The sequence below is a fragment of the Pimephales promelas genome, chromosome 12 (assembly GCF_988280905.1).
Source record: "Pimephales promelas chromosome 12, fPimPro1.hap1.1, whole genome shotgun sequence".
NCBI lineage: Eukaryota > Metazoa > Chordata > Actinopteri > Cypriniformes > Leuciscidae > Pimephales > Pimephales promelas.
In genome coordinates, this window is record NC_142780.1 from 9,846,360 (window position 1) to 9,862,473 (window position 16,114).

Genomic DNA, 16,114 nt, shown 5'->3' on the forward strand with positions numbered 1-16,114 from the left:
CATGGATACAAACCATAGACTGTGATACAAACCGCGTACATAAGGAATGACGTCACTCGCTTAGGCGCATTTAATCCTATGATTTGATCGTCACTCGCTTGTTTCTCCAATGTTTTTTTTTTGTTTTTTGTTATTTGTTCTGCATGTGCCATCAGTCTTAAGTGCAATAATTAGAACAATATTTTTCCTAAAATAAATTATTTTTAATAAAACCAGTCACCTTCTCCTGACCAACGTTTGACAGGTAGGCTAAATGTTTAGGATACTTTTATTTGTCTTACCTGTGTTATTATCCACTTTCCAGCAATTTTTCATTCTTCACGTTTTCCTCGGCTGCATTCATCATTTGAAGTCGATGCATTCTTTTAGAGCTCCTGGGATTCAACCTCTTCGTGCATGTGGAATAGCCTTTATAAATTGTAGCTCATATTCAATTGAATCAATTGACATGTTTTTGATATTTAAATTATAACAGTTGAAAACAGACTCGTGGTATTATTATTAAATCTTTAATTAGTGATTAGAATTTACATGATGTAACATAAATTATCTTATTAACACACTAACATTTTAGCATTAACTTAATTTTACAATCAATGCAAATATTTGCATTTATATTTTAGTTTAATTATTCGTGTCTGAGTTGTAAAGTTTCATTTGATGATAGCAAACATGGGCGACCTGATTTTGCAAGTGTTGTCATGGAAACGCGTGAGGGACGAAATAGGGACGTTCGCAAACTGGCCCGGAGAAATGTCCTCAGAACGTCCGTCAGCGAACAAGCGTCGGGGGTTTGTTCCACACTGTCACCGTCAGATCACCCTCTCCGCGAGCCGAAGTGCTTCCCTTGGAAGAGGAAGCAGAAAGGGTAGCGGACACGGGGACTCTCACTGTAAGATCATTGAGTCTAGGTCGAAGTGTTGTGATGGTCATGTTCCCACAGAAGGAACATGACTTATCCACGGACGCTGCTGCTGCATGCTGAATGCCCAGACACACAAAGCAGCGATCGTGACCATCAGAGGACGACAGGAATCGACCGCACCCAGAAGAACATGGTCGAACCATCTTTAAAAAGACGTGCCACGTGCAGCTCTTTCAATAGAGAGGAGGAAATTCACTCTTTCAGCGCTGAGGCGACCATGGAGAAGCGCAAAGTCTGGCAGACCACTGCACAGATCGCAGGCAATGCAGAATCTCGCTGGGTACCGCCGTCACACCAACGCTGGAGAGGACGCTCGTCTCGAAGAGTTAAACTCAGTGAAAATGGCTTGTGGAGTGAAGAAATCTCTTGGCTCCGAAGCGAAAACATACTGCGGTTGCGTCCGCTTCCTCCCTTTATACCCATGAGGTGGGGCGGAGATACGCTATGCAAATTCCGCAGACCCAAGGCATTTTCATGCCATTGGCTCGTTTTTAAATACTCGAAGAGGATTGGCTTTCTATGCGAAACCCCCATTCTCCGTCATTCCGACGTAACTCGGAGTGACTACGAAAGGGAACAGGGTTGTTTGCCAGGGATGCATCAGGAGCAATTCCGGGGAAAATAAATAAAAGGTTGGGACCCAAATTGGCGTGGACCAGTACATGTAACTGTGATTTTGCAGTATACTTTGCAGTTTCATCACGCAGAAGCCAAGCTGGGTTGTTCAAAGTTTGCCGCCTCCATTTCTGCAATAACTTCAGGTGAGTATGAACTATGATTAAGATATGGCAGAAAAATTGAATAACTTGATCAGTAATCTGAACAGTCCTAAAACAAATAATGCGACAGAAGAGAGCAAACGCTGTAAACAGCTGTGCTCTGAAGCCCTCACTTTGAAGAAATTTGCAGAAATTCTTAAGTAAATGTAGTCAGGGTTTTGATTCTGATTGGAAATTTAAACCATAACTTGACTGGTTATAAAGAAACTGAAAGATGAAAATGTTTAGCCTCATATTGCTAATGATAATTACAAAAAGCAAGTAAAATAAATTCTGGGAATTTATTTCCCTAAAATAGTTTCGGGAATAATTTCCCTAAGCAAGTGATTAAACTTAAACTGAAACTTTGTGAAAACAACTTAGAATATTTTGAGCATTTCGATGCAGCTTATGAAAATGAATGTTCTGTTAATAATAATGATGAAGATTATGATTGTGCTATTGTGATTAAATCCGCCACTGTAAAAGATTACAGAGAACTGCTTATCAGTGGCTCTGTGTGCATTCCTGAATGGGACACACTGCTTCAAGTGTGTGCAGTAAGTTGGAGCAGATAGAGAGTGTTTTAATTGTGGTCAGCAGGATTTAACGCGTAACTGTAAATGCCCACCGAGAAGGCGTTTGAAAATGTGATAGTGACAACATTAACATTTTCCATCTGAGAAATAAGAAATAAAAACAAGGTTAAAAGATTGAAGTTTTAAAGTGAATCATTTTGAAGAAAAGATCTATAATAGTAATGTTATTGTAATGAATTAATGAATAACAGATGTAAAATGAAGGACTCCAACAAATGTTGCAAAATATATAAAAGTAACTAAAAGGATGATTGTGTTGTAATTAAACATTTTAAAAAAGATTTTAGATAATATAGAGAGACTAATCGCACAGATGATTTACAATAACTGCAAGCGTATCACAAGCAGAGAGTGCTTGCCTCGTCAAAGTTAGTGTGAATCCTAATTGGAGATTGATAAACTCCAAGAGAAAACTTCAGTCAAATATTTAACTATGGTTGAGAACTTGACGATTAAAGAGAAATGAGATAATGAGATTGAGAAATGAGAAACATTATTGAGAACTAGATTTTTATTTAAGAACAAATAAGGAGAAGCAGTACTTTATTAGCAGTTGTTGAATGCTGATTAAACAAACAACTTGAGAAGTTGACCATGAAAGAACTAAAAGCTGATGTTTAGCTTTCAAAAGATAAGTTTGTTTTTGGCTGTAATGAAACAGTTTGTTTATCTGAATCTGATGTGTGCTGTGGCTGCAAAACTGCCAGTGCAACAGAGACTCAATCTGAGTGAAAATTAGTAATGCCTAAATTCCCTGATGTGGGCAAAAGACTAATCTAATTAATATGTTTATTTGAAACCATATGTAATTTCTGGCAAAGATGCCTTAAGTTGGAATAGAGTTAAACGATGAGATAAAGTTTGATGTTAGAAGTTTATGAGAGTGCAGTACCAGTCCTGAATCCCTCAGTCTCTCTCTCATTCAATGTCAGCTAAAGCTGTGATCTGAGCCTGTGTGATAATAAGCTGTTTGTAGCTAAGCACAGTGTTTCAGTTGAAGATCATAGACACAGAGATGTTAAATGAAATCATTGCCATTCAGAGGGCAATTGGTATTTTACATGTTTTAAAAGTAAAACTGAATTACTTTAAAGAAGTCTTTAAAATAATAATAGATGAAACGAACTGACATCTTTGACTAGGTTGTTTGTGAACCAGTAACTTCTTTGTCTGAAGATCTTAGTCCCCACTATGAAACGGGGGCGGGGACGATGGCTCCACCTACAGATGAAGTACACTGAATGTACGGTTGTGATCTAAATCCACTGAGTAGCTAGGTTGCTGCTTTTAAGATGGTTAATGGATTTAAGTGATTGAATACGGTTGTTATTAATTAACCTGTCTCACTGTGTTACAACGGTAACACTTTACAATACGGGTGCACTAATAAGCATTAATTCATGCTTAACTAATGCACAGATAATACTGAATTAATGTGTAACTAATGATTATCTAAGCTATTCATTAATGATTACCATATTAGCAACTAATTAAGAGTCTGTAAGGTTAATGTATTAGTTAATACTGTACATTAATTGCTATTAATTAAATATGTAATTGTGGATTAATTTCACAATAACTCATTTTTTAACTAATAGTGTTAATTACTATGTTAATTACCAGAATGAGCCAAAGCATTACATTTTTAGTGTAAATTCATGTGCAAATTACTACAATTACTAAATGACTAGATAATAATGATGTGCCTCAATATGTGGCCTTATGGGTGAGTTTGAAAGTCAACTTAATACTTTAAAGGTGCCATATGGAATAATTGAGGTAAAAATATCCAAAAAATGAGCTACACGCATCAAAATAATGAGAAGAAATAAGTGTAATGATGTCATTAAAAAACTAAAAAGTTATAGTGCTGCCGAGATATAAACCTAAATTAGCATGCTAAATTACTAGCCCCGGCCCGGCAGGTGTCATAATACCAGTTCTGGCCATGGGAGGCGGTATGCGGGCGGACAGCGTTACCACCAGCCAAACTGCAGTACAGAAGTGAGTCGTGCTCGCGCCGGCTTGTGTGTGTACTTGAACCTGATGTCAGTCATGTGGAAATACAGCCCACTACTACATTTGAGTTCAGGGAAGAGTTCAAAAAATGATTGGTCGACATCATGCATGAGGAATACATTTTGGTAAGTTGTAGCATACTGTATCTTTCAACAGAGTTCATGTTCTTTTTCCATTAGCTAGTAGAGGTGATCGGTTCACGTGCGCTAGGGATCTGTGGTGTAACATGTACAAGCGCCAAAACGGTATTTATTCTTTGAATTGCGTAATAAAATTGACAGAATCTGAGAGCTTAACTAACCTGCTTGCTAAGTGTCAATTGTGTGTGTCTCACGGTGAATTTGTGAGAGTTGGCAGCTCTGAATGGCGCTAGCTGGATCAACATCAGCCAATGCTGTCTGTCAAATTAATTCAAACTAACAATTAAAGTGTAATATGAACAAAAGGAATACCATAAACTTAAAATAATTGCCCAAGCTTTTATTTTCCCATATCGTCGAAATGCACCAGCTTGTTTTTGAGACAGGCGTCTATGAGGCGGTCTTCATCATTTAGGTCTTCCAACCTTTTACTATCGTGTCAAATGATTTGAATAACATGCGCGATGGTAGGAGCACAACTTATTTTCTGGAGGTATACTGCCCCCATCTGTTATGGAATATGGAGTAGGATTTGATTTATTATGTCAGATGGCACCTTTAAGAAATATGCTGGACATGAATATTAAATTAGCATTATTTTCCTATGTTTTTACACCAAGAAAATCTATATGGCTTTTGTGTAGGACATGCAGTATATGACATGTATGATTAAAAATATATGAATATTATGCAATTTATACATGTGGATTTTGCATCATATGTTCCTTACAATATTCTGTTGGAACATATAAGAATCACAGGTGTTTTTAGCAAACCTTTTCCATATGGGGAAACTCATACACAGGTGCTGGGGAGGAGCCGGTCTCACCCGTCACATCTTGTTCCTTGAAATAACTTTGCAAGCGCTTTGCTGCCCTGGAGTACGAGGAGTGGTCACAGTGATCACAGCCAGGCCCATCGAATGCTGACAAATCATGTGTATCATTTGGTTTAATAAACATGTCGCATTGAAGGACACATCTCCTAAATCTGCTTGTCATTTCTTTTTTTTACTTCTAACACAGATAGAGATCACACACGCACACACAAACATGGTCCTGGATTGGAATGTCACATAAGATGGCGGAATATCCTGAGAAGTCCACTTTGCAATCCATTTAAAGTTGAATGTAACTTACATTCTATTTATGTTGAGTGCCGTTTGTCCTCGGAAGAGGGAAATTGCTCATTCCTAGCAGGAGCGTTTTACTGGAATGCCCCTTCAAGTCAGAGCTGCGACTAAGCGCAACAGCCCTAACTTAAGAATCTAACATGTTTGCTCAGCAGATCTAAGCACACAGTACTATATAACCTCTACTTGAGGCCATGATACTTCAGCATTATCTCTGCAAACTACAGCTTTTCTATGTGTTTGGATTATGAAAGAGCAAGCACAACAAAGGTATGTGACATATTCCGAGGTAAATGGAATATTTAGTCCCATGTCTAGTTTTATTTCAGTCATAACAAGTACTATAATTATGTTTAAATAAAATTTTCAAAGGTAATCTAAGTTTGTAAAATGATAGTCATGTAGCCACTTGTTTCATTAATTAGTTACATTTTCCAGTTCCTTCTTTGGCCTGATCTAGCCAAACTAAGACTCAATCTAGTAGAGATAATTGTCTAGCAATGTGATAATTTGATGCTTGCTGTGTTTTTAGATCCTTAATGAAGTACCTACCAGTCTAGATTCACAGTCAGTGGTGAGAAGTGGGAGATTTCAAGTTCCGACTTTGTCTTGAACTTGTATTTCCAAGCATCTTGTTGACCAACTCAACTTGCTGGCCATTAAAAACACTTAACACTGCATCATGTCTAAGGTAAAAGTAACCTTTTTATCCAGATCCCTGTAAATTCAGTTTATGGTTTCAATTAATCTAAAGCAAATATTTAGTTAAGACCTTGAGCTTACCCTTGGATTGTTTCCAGGTTATGCATTCTCATTGCTAAGCCTGGAGAGGGACAGGTTCTCCTCCAAACATCTTAGGCCTTCTTAGATGGCTGTAGAACCTTAACTCTGCCCAAAGCCTTTCATGTGGTTGGCTCTAACTTCTAAGAAAGATGAACTAGCCCATAATGTGGCCACACAGTGACCGTCAGTGCACCACTTCTGTGGTTGGGGAGATCTCACTGCGAGTGACTCAGGAAAGAAGAGTTTTAAGGAAATGCTTTTGACAGCCCCTTAAACAAATACAGTAGGGCAAAAACCATGGAACACATTCACTGATTTTTTTGTCCCTTGTGAAATTGGATCTCTTTTTGAATGAGAGACTTATTTCCATTCTGCACCTATCAATTTCTAGTAAAGGATTAAACAGTTTTCTCTGTTCTTCTTCCAGCTACAAAACCTTGCCAGACATATATAGTTCTCAATGCCCTTTTACTGGCAAAGAATTCATTTTATTTAGCCTTTCGTGTCTGGGATGTTAGTGTAGCCAAATCATCTGTTCGTCAAGCCTTTGAGTTGAGTGTTGTCTTTACTTCCCTTAATTTGTGTAAAACTAGTGTTTGTACATCATTCATATTAAACTAATAAATGATAATTCCAATAAATGAGCCAGTTTCACCTGCACTGCATAAAAATTAGAACTTGGCCTACCAGCATACTGTAAATGGGCACTAAGGGGACCTTAACACTGGGCAACTTTTCTGCAGAACGGTTAGGATTGTTCTCGGCATTCCCCGTTGCATCACTTAAAGGGTTAGTTCACCCAAAAATGAAAATTAAGTAATTAATTACTCACCCCCATGCTGTACCAACCCCGTAAGACCTTCGTTCGTCTTCAGAACACAAATGAAGATATTTTTTATTAAATTTGAGAGCTGTATCACTACCACATAGGCACCCTAAGGGATTGAAACTTGACGGCCCAGAAAGTCATTGAAAAAAATGTTTAAATATTCCATGTGACTACAGTGGCTCAACTATAAGTTTATCAAGTGATGAGAATACTTTTTGTATTACGCATATGTGAGAACTATGTTATTTTTCTACTACTTTTTGTTCAGTTCTCACGCATTCATCATGGAAATCTCTTGAACTCTCGTATATATATATACTGTATATATATATATATTATATTATATATATTTAATTTTTAAAAAAATTATTATTATGATAAGTGCTCACAGAAGAGATGAGTTTTCAGTTGTCTTTTGAACGCTGTCAGGGATCCTGCATTCTGGATGAGGGTGGGCAGATCTTTCCGCCAGCATGGTACCGTGAATGAGAATGTTCTGGAGAGTGATTTTGAGGCTCTCTCTGATGGTACCATGAGCCGTCACTCATTGACTGATCGTAGGCTTCTGGTAGGGATGTAGACTTGTGAGTGAGGATGAGTGGAAGTAGGAGGGAGCTGATCCTGTGGTGATGAGAACTATAAGCAAGTGACAAAGCCTTGAAATTGATGCAAGCAGCGAGTGGAAGCCAGTGCAGAGAGATGAACAGAGGAGTGACATGGGCCCTTTTGGGCTTGTTGAAGACCAGACGACCTTCAGCATTCTGGATGATTTGTAGAGTTTTAGTTGCACATGTTAGAAGTCCAGCCAGAAGAGAATTGCAGTAATATTGCAGTAGCCTAGAAATTACCATGGTCTGGAAGAGATGTTGTGTTGCATGCTGAGTTAGGAAGGGCTTGATCTTCCTGATGTTGTACATAGCAAACCTGCATGATCGAGCTGTCTTTGTAATGTGGTCTGTGAAGGTCAGCTGATCATCAAAGATTGCTCCAAGATTTCTGACTGACCTTGATGGGGTGATTGATGAAGAATCTAGCTGGATAAGTCAAGTCAAGTCACATTTATTTATATAGCACTTTTCACAATACAGATTGTATCAAAGCAGCTTCACAGTGATAACATGAAAGTAGTACAACACAGATCAATAATATTGTTAAATATTAAATATTAAATATCCCCAACTAAGCAAGCCAAAAGCAAGGCAACAGTGGCAAGGAACCAAAACTCCATCAGATTGGATGGAGAAAAAAAAACCTTGGGAGAACCCAGGGTCAGTCGGAGGGCAGTTTTCCTCTGGCTAACATTCATATTGTTTATATATAAATATTAAATATAAATATGTGTTATATATAAAACGGCGCCATAACATATCGCCGGCATTGAGACGTCTCTTCACAGGCATTGGTCTTCTCATCACAGGCGTTGGGGCATCCGAAATCCCCCGTGAGAGGCTGGATACAAAACTGGACCTGACGAACGCCATTTTTTGGGACAAGCGTCCCGAGATAACAGCAGAAAGGCAGATGGAAAATAATTAGCATAGCTGATGTTCATAATGATTTCCATTATACGGGAATCGGTGTTAGAAAACCACGATTTCACAAACTCTCCGCAACCCAAACTCTCCGCAACTCAACCATACACGCCGACCCGTTTGTCTAAAAGGCTGTCGAGCCTCACTGGTGCGTTAAGCAGTTTCAGTGGCAAACGGTTCCGTATGGCATAACAGAGGACTAAAAGGTAAGCATTATGTGAATGCTTGACTAAATAGTCGATAGTGAAATCGTGCTGTAGAGACGGATTGGCAGGGAGGATGAGAAGCTCAGTCTTTGCCAGGTTGAGCTGCAGTTGATGTTCCTTCATCCATATCGAAATGTCCACCAGACAGCTTGAGATATGTGCAGCTACTATGGGATCATCTCGTTGAAAGGAGAGGTAGAGCTGGGTGTCATCAGCGCAGCAATGGTAAGAGAAACCATGTACCTGTATGATGGGTCCCAGTGATGTGGTGTAAATGGAGAAGAGGAGCGGTCCAAGAACTGAGCCCTGGGGAATCCCTGTGGTCAGTTGCTGTGCTTTGGATGTGCCAAGGACCTACCTGTGAGATAGGACTCAAACCAGTGGAGAGGAGTACCAGTGATTCCCAGTGATGAGAGGGTGGACAGAAGGATCTGATGATTCACAGTGTTGAATGCAGCAGACAGATCCAGGAGGATGAGAACTGATGATTTGGAAGCAGCTTTTGCGATCCACAGGGCTTCAGTGACCGACAGCAATTCAGTCTCGGTTGAATGGCCTTTCTTGAAGCCTGATTGCTTGACATCCAGCTGGTTGTTCAGAGACAGGAAAGATGATACTTGGTTGAAATCAACTCATTCAAGCGCCTGCAATGAATGGCAGAAGAGAGACAGGTCTGTAATTCAGCCAGCAGCCATATCACCCTGTAGCCCAAGACTGATTGCCCACTGAAGCTAAGCAGGGCTGAGCCTGGTTAGTACCTGGATGGGAGACCTTCTGAGAAAGCCAGGTTGCTGCTGGAAGAGGTGTTAGTGAGGCCAGCAGGGGGTGCTCACCCTGTGGTCTGTGTGGGTCCTAATGCCCCAGTATAGTAATGGGGATACTATACTGTCAAAGAGCACCGTCCTTCGGATGAGACGTTAAACCGAGGTCCTGACTCTCTGTGGTCATTAAAAATCCCAGGATGTCTTTCGAAAGAGTAGGGGTGTAACCCCGGCATCCTGGCCAAATTTGCCTAGTGGCCTCTGTCCATCATGGCCTCCTAATCATCCCCATATATACCAATTGGCTTCATCACTGTCTCCTCTCCACCAGTAAGCTGGTGTGTGGTGAGCGTTCTGGCGCACTATGGCTGCCGTCGCATCATCCAGGTGGATGCTGCACACTGGTGGTGGTTGAGGAGATTCCCCCCTATGTAAAAGCGCTTTGAGTGCAGAGAAAAGCGCTATATAAATGTAATGAATTATTATTATTATTATTATTATTTTTATTATTATTCACTAAAAGTGATGTGTTTAGAGTTATTTTTTTAAGCAGTGGAGTTGCCCGAGCCCGCTTAAATGCTGTGGGGAAATGCCAGAGTAGAGGGATGAGTTGATGATGTGTGTGAGAGCTGGAAGAAGTGTAGGAGAGATTGCTTGTAGGCAATCTTGAAGGTGTGAGGGGATGGGGTCTAGAGGGCAGGTGGTTGGATGACTGGAGAGGAGAAGCTTATATACTTCTTCCTTGGTTAGTGGAGTGAAAGAGGAGAGAAGGTTGTTGTCTGTGGGAGAGGTAAGTCTGGGCCTGTGTGTGTGAAGCTGAGAACTGACTGCTAATAGTTGTAGTTTTGTTAGTGAAGAAGTTAGCAAAATCATCAGCAGTTAACGAGGAGGTGGGTGGTGGTGTAGGTGGACAGAGGAGAGTGTTGAATGTCATGAACATTTGAAAATGTCTTAAACATTTGAAAATCCATATGAAAATAATTATTTTAAAAGACATCTAGATAAATCTGGTAAATCTGTGCTGATACATGCCAGAAGTTATTTTGTCATGTTTTGATGGAGGTATGCTCCTTGAAAAATGCTTATAAAGATTGTTTTGGAATATAAACCAGTTAAAATGCCAGAAGTCCATTTGATTAATCAGTTTCTCTGTTTGTTGAGAGATGCTGGATTCTGAAAGAAAGATGGATAATAATATCCCAAAGATGTGTTAATATAGCTATTGTACTACAGTGTGTGGGAGTGCCATGGACAATAAACAGGAAGGAGGAATGCCAACCCAAATTGTGGTGATTCAACATTTCCTCTGGCAGGAGATTAGAATAAAATTCAAGACTTTTCATGACGTCTGGAAATGCAAGAAATGGTGACCTTTATGAAGTGATTTCTTTCTGAAGGCATTGCTTACTGAGGGGGTAAGCGGTGTTACAGAGGAAGGCAGTATGTGGGGCTTATTTTGGTAGGTCTCCACCTGTAGATGGGTCTCTACAGAGAGAGCATTGACCACATTCTCGTTTTGGATTGCAAACACCAGGCACAAAACATACATTCATGTAGACACCCATGAAATGGAATTTTAAAAAAGACAGAAAATAAGAACTTCCCTTCATTTGTTTACTTTCTTCAACCATGAGTTTTTACTCTTGGCAGTGAACTGTCTAACACAGAAATTAATGCTATGATGTTTGTTTGAAATACATAGTGGTGAAATTTGGGCAAGCATGGTCTGAAAGCTATTTTGTTTTAAGGTAAAGGAACTAATGTGGGAGCTCATTAGCTCGTTAGTGACTCTCCTGTTCGAATTTGTTTATCAAAATTAACAAATCTTTTTTCGTGTCATTTGGTACATTCAACGAATGAACCAAATGATGAACGAGTTCGAACAGGAAAGTCACAAACGCGAATCACAGAACATAGCAAGGCGATGTTTTTTTTTTTTTTTTAAATGAGCGATCGTTTCACTTGATAAGACCCTTATTCATCGTCTGGAATCGTTTGAAGCCCTTTGAACACTTTGCAGTTTGCAATGAAACTGTCTTTTGGACCTTAAACCGTTTGGTTACCAGTAAAGTGCATTATATGGAGAAATATCCTGGAATGTTTTCATCAAAAACCTTAATTTCTTTTCGACTGAAGGAAGAATGACATGGCAGACTGATCTCATGAAATGGCGTGTGTATGACACGCCAATTCGTATTTCCATTTTTGGCGTGCTATCAACACGCATAATCGTGTTTATGAACGCCGTTGACTTAACGTTACATTACTGTATATATAAATATATGACCTACCCCAACCCCATCCCTAAGCCTACCCGTCACTAGGGTTTACGTCAACTCGATTTATGAGTTTTCCCTTACCATCCTAGGAAAAAAAAATATCGCTCCCTAGATGTAGATCTACATTTTGCTTCGTTTCACTCGGACATTTAACGCCGTGTACATAGGAATCACTCGGACATTTAACGACTTAGACATACACGCATACACGCGGATACACATGGATAGCTCAAAATGTGTATAGATAACATGCCACTTGACTTGAAAGTGGCGTGTATGTTTACGCAAAAGTCATGATGTCATGTTGGACATGGATATCTTGGATGACATGGGGGTGAGTAAATTTTCAGCAAAAGTTTTTTTTAAAGTGAACTACTCCTTTAATTACCTTAATTAATTATGGTCTTCAAAGTATGTATTTGTACATTTTTATTTATGACATATATTTAAAAAAATTACAACCAATTTGTATGATTTACAACATGTAAAACTGACACACCAACTATGCTCTTGCACGAGTGTACAAAGGGCTGAAAGTGTTCTATTTATCACAAGAATTACTGAATTCACTGTTCAGAATCTGAGCTACTGACATGACTCCCGAGTGCACCTTCAACAATGGTTTAGCAGCCAGGACTCGGGGCTTCCAAACCAGGCTAAAGCATCCATCCAAAATGTCACGGCCATTGTGCACGCCGAGCTGCCCAGCACGAACTCCAAACTTTTCTGCGTCCTTCACTTGGTCCTCTATTAGTGCAACAAGAGGGGAGACGACAACAACTATCAGCTTTGCATCCCTTATCGTTCACCTTATCTATCTCATTCACCACTAGCGGAGTGAGCTGGAAAATCAAACTTTTCCCGAACCCCGTGGGGAGTAGGGCCACAACATCATGGCCACCAACAGAACTTAGAAAACATTGTTCTTGCTCCGGGTTTAAATTCAATATATTCTGCAGTTAACAAGGGTTAACAAAGTTAGGGAAGAGCACGTTCAAATTGTCATCAGCAATTACCATGTCTACCCTATCAACTTGTCTATTCTGTCGACCTACTTTCGTCAACAGTTTTTAGCATCTGGCCCCACCCAACATTCTCTCAGCCCACCCAACATGCTCTTCACGTCCAAAATCTTTTGTCCTTGAGGAATCTTCACGATCTTCACAATCTGCCACAATGTATGATGTAGTATTTATGAGTAGCATAAGCTTTGACGTTATTTTAGTTTATAAAGTTTTAAATATGGATATTTTCTTCACAAACACATTGCTTCGCTTCAGAAGACCTAATTGAAACCCTCCACCAACCCCAACCCTCCCCACCCCCTCCCTTTGTTTATTATGGATGGATGCACTTTTGGGGGGCCTCAAAGTCAGAACCGCCATTCACTATCATTATAAAGCTTGGAAGAGCCAAAATTATTTTTATATAAATCCAATTGTATTTATCTAAAAGGAGAAAAACACATACACTTAGGCTTGAGGTTGAACTATCCCTTTAAGCTTACAGTTGGGAATTGATCTCGGTAAGTCTGTTTTTCACCACTCCCCAGCACAGAAATGTACTGATGGCAGCCAACTTTCAGTTAAAGTTCCTGTTCTTTTATTTATGGAATCAGTTATGGAAATCAATTGAGTTTTGAGGTTCTCAATGTTATCAGTAGACTCATTCAATAGAGGAAGATCTCTATATCAGATCTACAATGTATGAAAATGAACTGGCTTTTTGGACTCAGAGCTGCTCATGGTAAATCTGTTTACTTGTGTCAAGTTTGCAAAATGGGGATACTTTAGGAATTAGTCAGAGGGCTGACAACTGAAAAAGCCTGACAAGAGTTTTGCATGTGAAAGGCAGAACACAGTTGAACATTATTTACCCCACCACAAGTAACACATATATTAGTCATTCAGTACATGCTATTCTCCAAAAAAGAGGTGTAGGTTAATCATCCAGAATGATTTTTTGGTTTAAACAAACTTATTAACTGTAGATGGGCAGAAATGATTCTGTTGTTTATAGAAGTGACCACACAGCACCTCAACACAAGTAACAGTTTTATGTCATAAATGCCCTATTAGCTAAAGGAGAACTCCGGCGTAAAATAAACCTTTGGTCCAATTACACATTGTTACCTAGTCAACCGTTATCTGAGATTTGTTTTCATGATTGCCAAATGTAAATAGTTTTATCTCTAAAAACAGTTTAGCCTATAACGCTAGTATAACGCTAGTATATGGGGCATAGAGTAATGACAAATAAAAATCGCTTATTATTACCACTAACAAGGCTCAAAATAGCCCCACATTAACACGGTAGCATAATAAGGGTCCCTACATTCAAAACGAAGCATTGATAACTTTGTCAGTGTCCATACAGTTTAATAAGAAGATATTTTATACACACAGTCAACTTCGCAAATACAGGAAGAAGTCATCTTTGAAAAATAGTCTCCACCAGTCGATCTACAAACGCCGATCCAAGTGCGCTGGTGAGATGTGAATAAGGTGATAAGGTGAGTGCGAACAGTAGGCTAAATGTACATATTGAAGAGAAGAAAATGGTTCGTGTTTGTGTTTCTTCCGGAAACAACAGACCATATGAGATTCTGCACAGTTCAGCACACTTGGATCGGTGTTCGTACATCGACTGGTAGAGACTATTTTTCAAAGATGGCTTCTTCCCTGTATTCGCGAAGTTGACTGTGTGTATAAAATATCTTCTTATTAAACTGTATGGGCACTGACAAAGTTCTCAATGCTTCGGTTTGAATGTAGAGACTCTTATTATGCTACCATGTTAGTGTGGGGCTATTTTTAGCCTTGTTAGTGGTAATAACAAGAGATTTTTATTTGTCATTACTCTATGCCCTATATACTAGCATTATACTAGCGTTATAGGTTAAACTGTTTTTATAGATAAAACTATTTACATTCGGCAATCATGAAAACAAATATCAGATAATTTTTGACTAGGTAACAATGTGTAATTAGACAGGAAATGGGCTTTCGGGGTACAGTCAGGGCCATGAAGTGATTCCCATTAGTTGTTGTGGAGACAGTAACAAAACTTTTTGATGTCAGTTGCCCTATGGGTAAGGAAAATTATAGTGTTGATTTAGAACTAATATGTCTAACATAATTTTGACATTGACACAATTAGACATGGTGGTGACTAAAGATGAAGACAGCTTTTATAGATTTAAGAACAGTCTGGATAACAAAGGTGAATGGTTAAATGATATTGTAATGAATTTAAATGTTGTCTAAGTTACAGTCTTAGGAGGCTGTTGAAAAGATTATTTTGTTATAGTGAGAGAGACTTGAGTGGAGTAAGGGATGGAAACTGTGTCTGTCTTTCTGTTTTGGCCTGCTAAAGAAAGCTTAAACAAAATAATGCCCAAAAAAATTAACCCAAACTACCTAGCTGTACTTGTTAAATTAAATGAATAATGAACAGGCTTTGAAACTGGTTTAGCGAATAAAAGTTACAAGAAATTGTGAAGTTTAAAATCTTATTTAAAAGATATGAATATGAGAAGTTCTATAATAGAAGAAAATATAGAAGAAATATAGGTTAAGTTTAAATGGTATGAGAAGTTTCAACGCATTCTCATCCTTCAACGTCATATAGAACGCTAGTGACAAAACGGCGCTATACTACGCACATGGCACCCGTTATCGTTAATATAACACGTGCTGTGAGGGCTAAGTTTAGGTGTGGGGTAGGGTGTACGTGTCATATTCACGCTAAAGGATTTATAACGTCTTGGGTTCGCGTGTTATATTAACGATAAAGGGAGCCGTGTGCGTAGTATAGCGCCGTTTTTGCATATAGCGTTCTATATGACGTTAAAGGATGAGAACGGGCTGGAAGTTTAAATGGTTTAATTAAGTTTAAATGGTATGAAATGTTTCAGAATAAAAATAAGGCATTGTATGATTAACAGGGTTTAACGTGATATAAAGATAAGGAATGGACAAAAGCTTTATTAAGCAGAATGAAAATTCTATATTTTAGTGGTAAAATAATGATTAAACTGATGATGTAAAGTTGGTTTATTTTATTTCTATTTTTGAAACAATAATAATAATAAAAGGGTATAAGATGTTATACAATTAAATGGATACATGCTATGTGACCGTAAACTGAAT

The 16,114-nt window shown here is 38.8% G+C and overlaps 1 pseudogene; it reads right to left on the minus strand.

Annotated features, from left to right (window-relative positions):
• Nucleotides 1-771: 771 nt before the first annotated feature.
• Nucleotides 772-10,624, minus strand: LOC148976939 (uncharacterized; annotated as a pseudogene).
• Between the last annotated feature and the right edge of the window lie 5,490 nt (nt 10,625-16,114).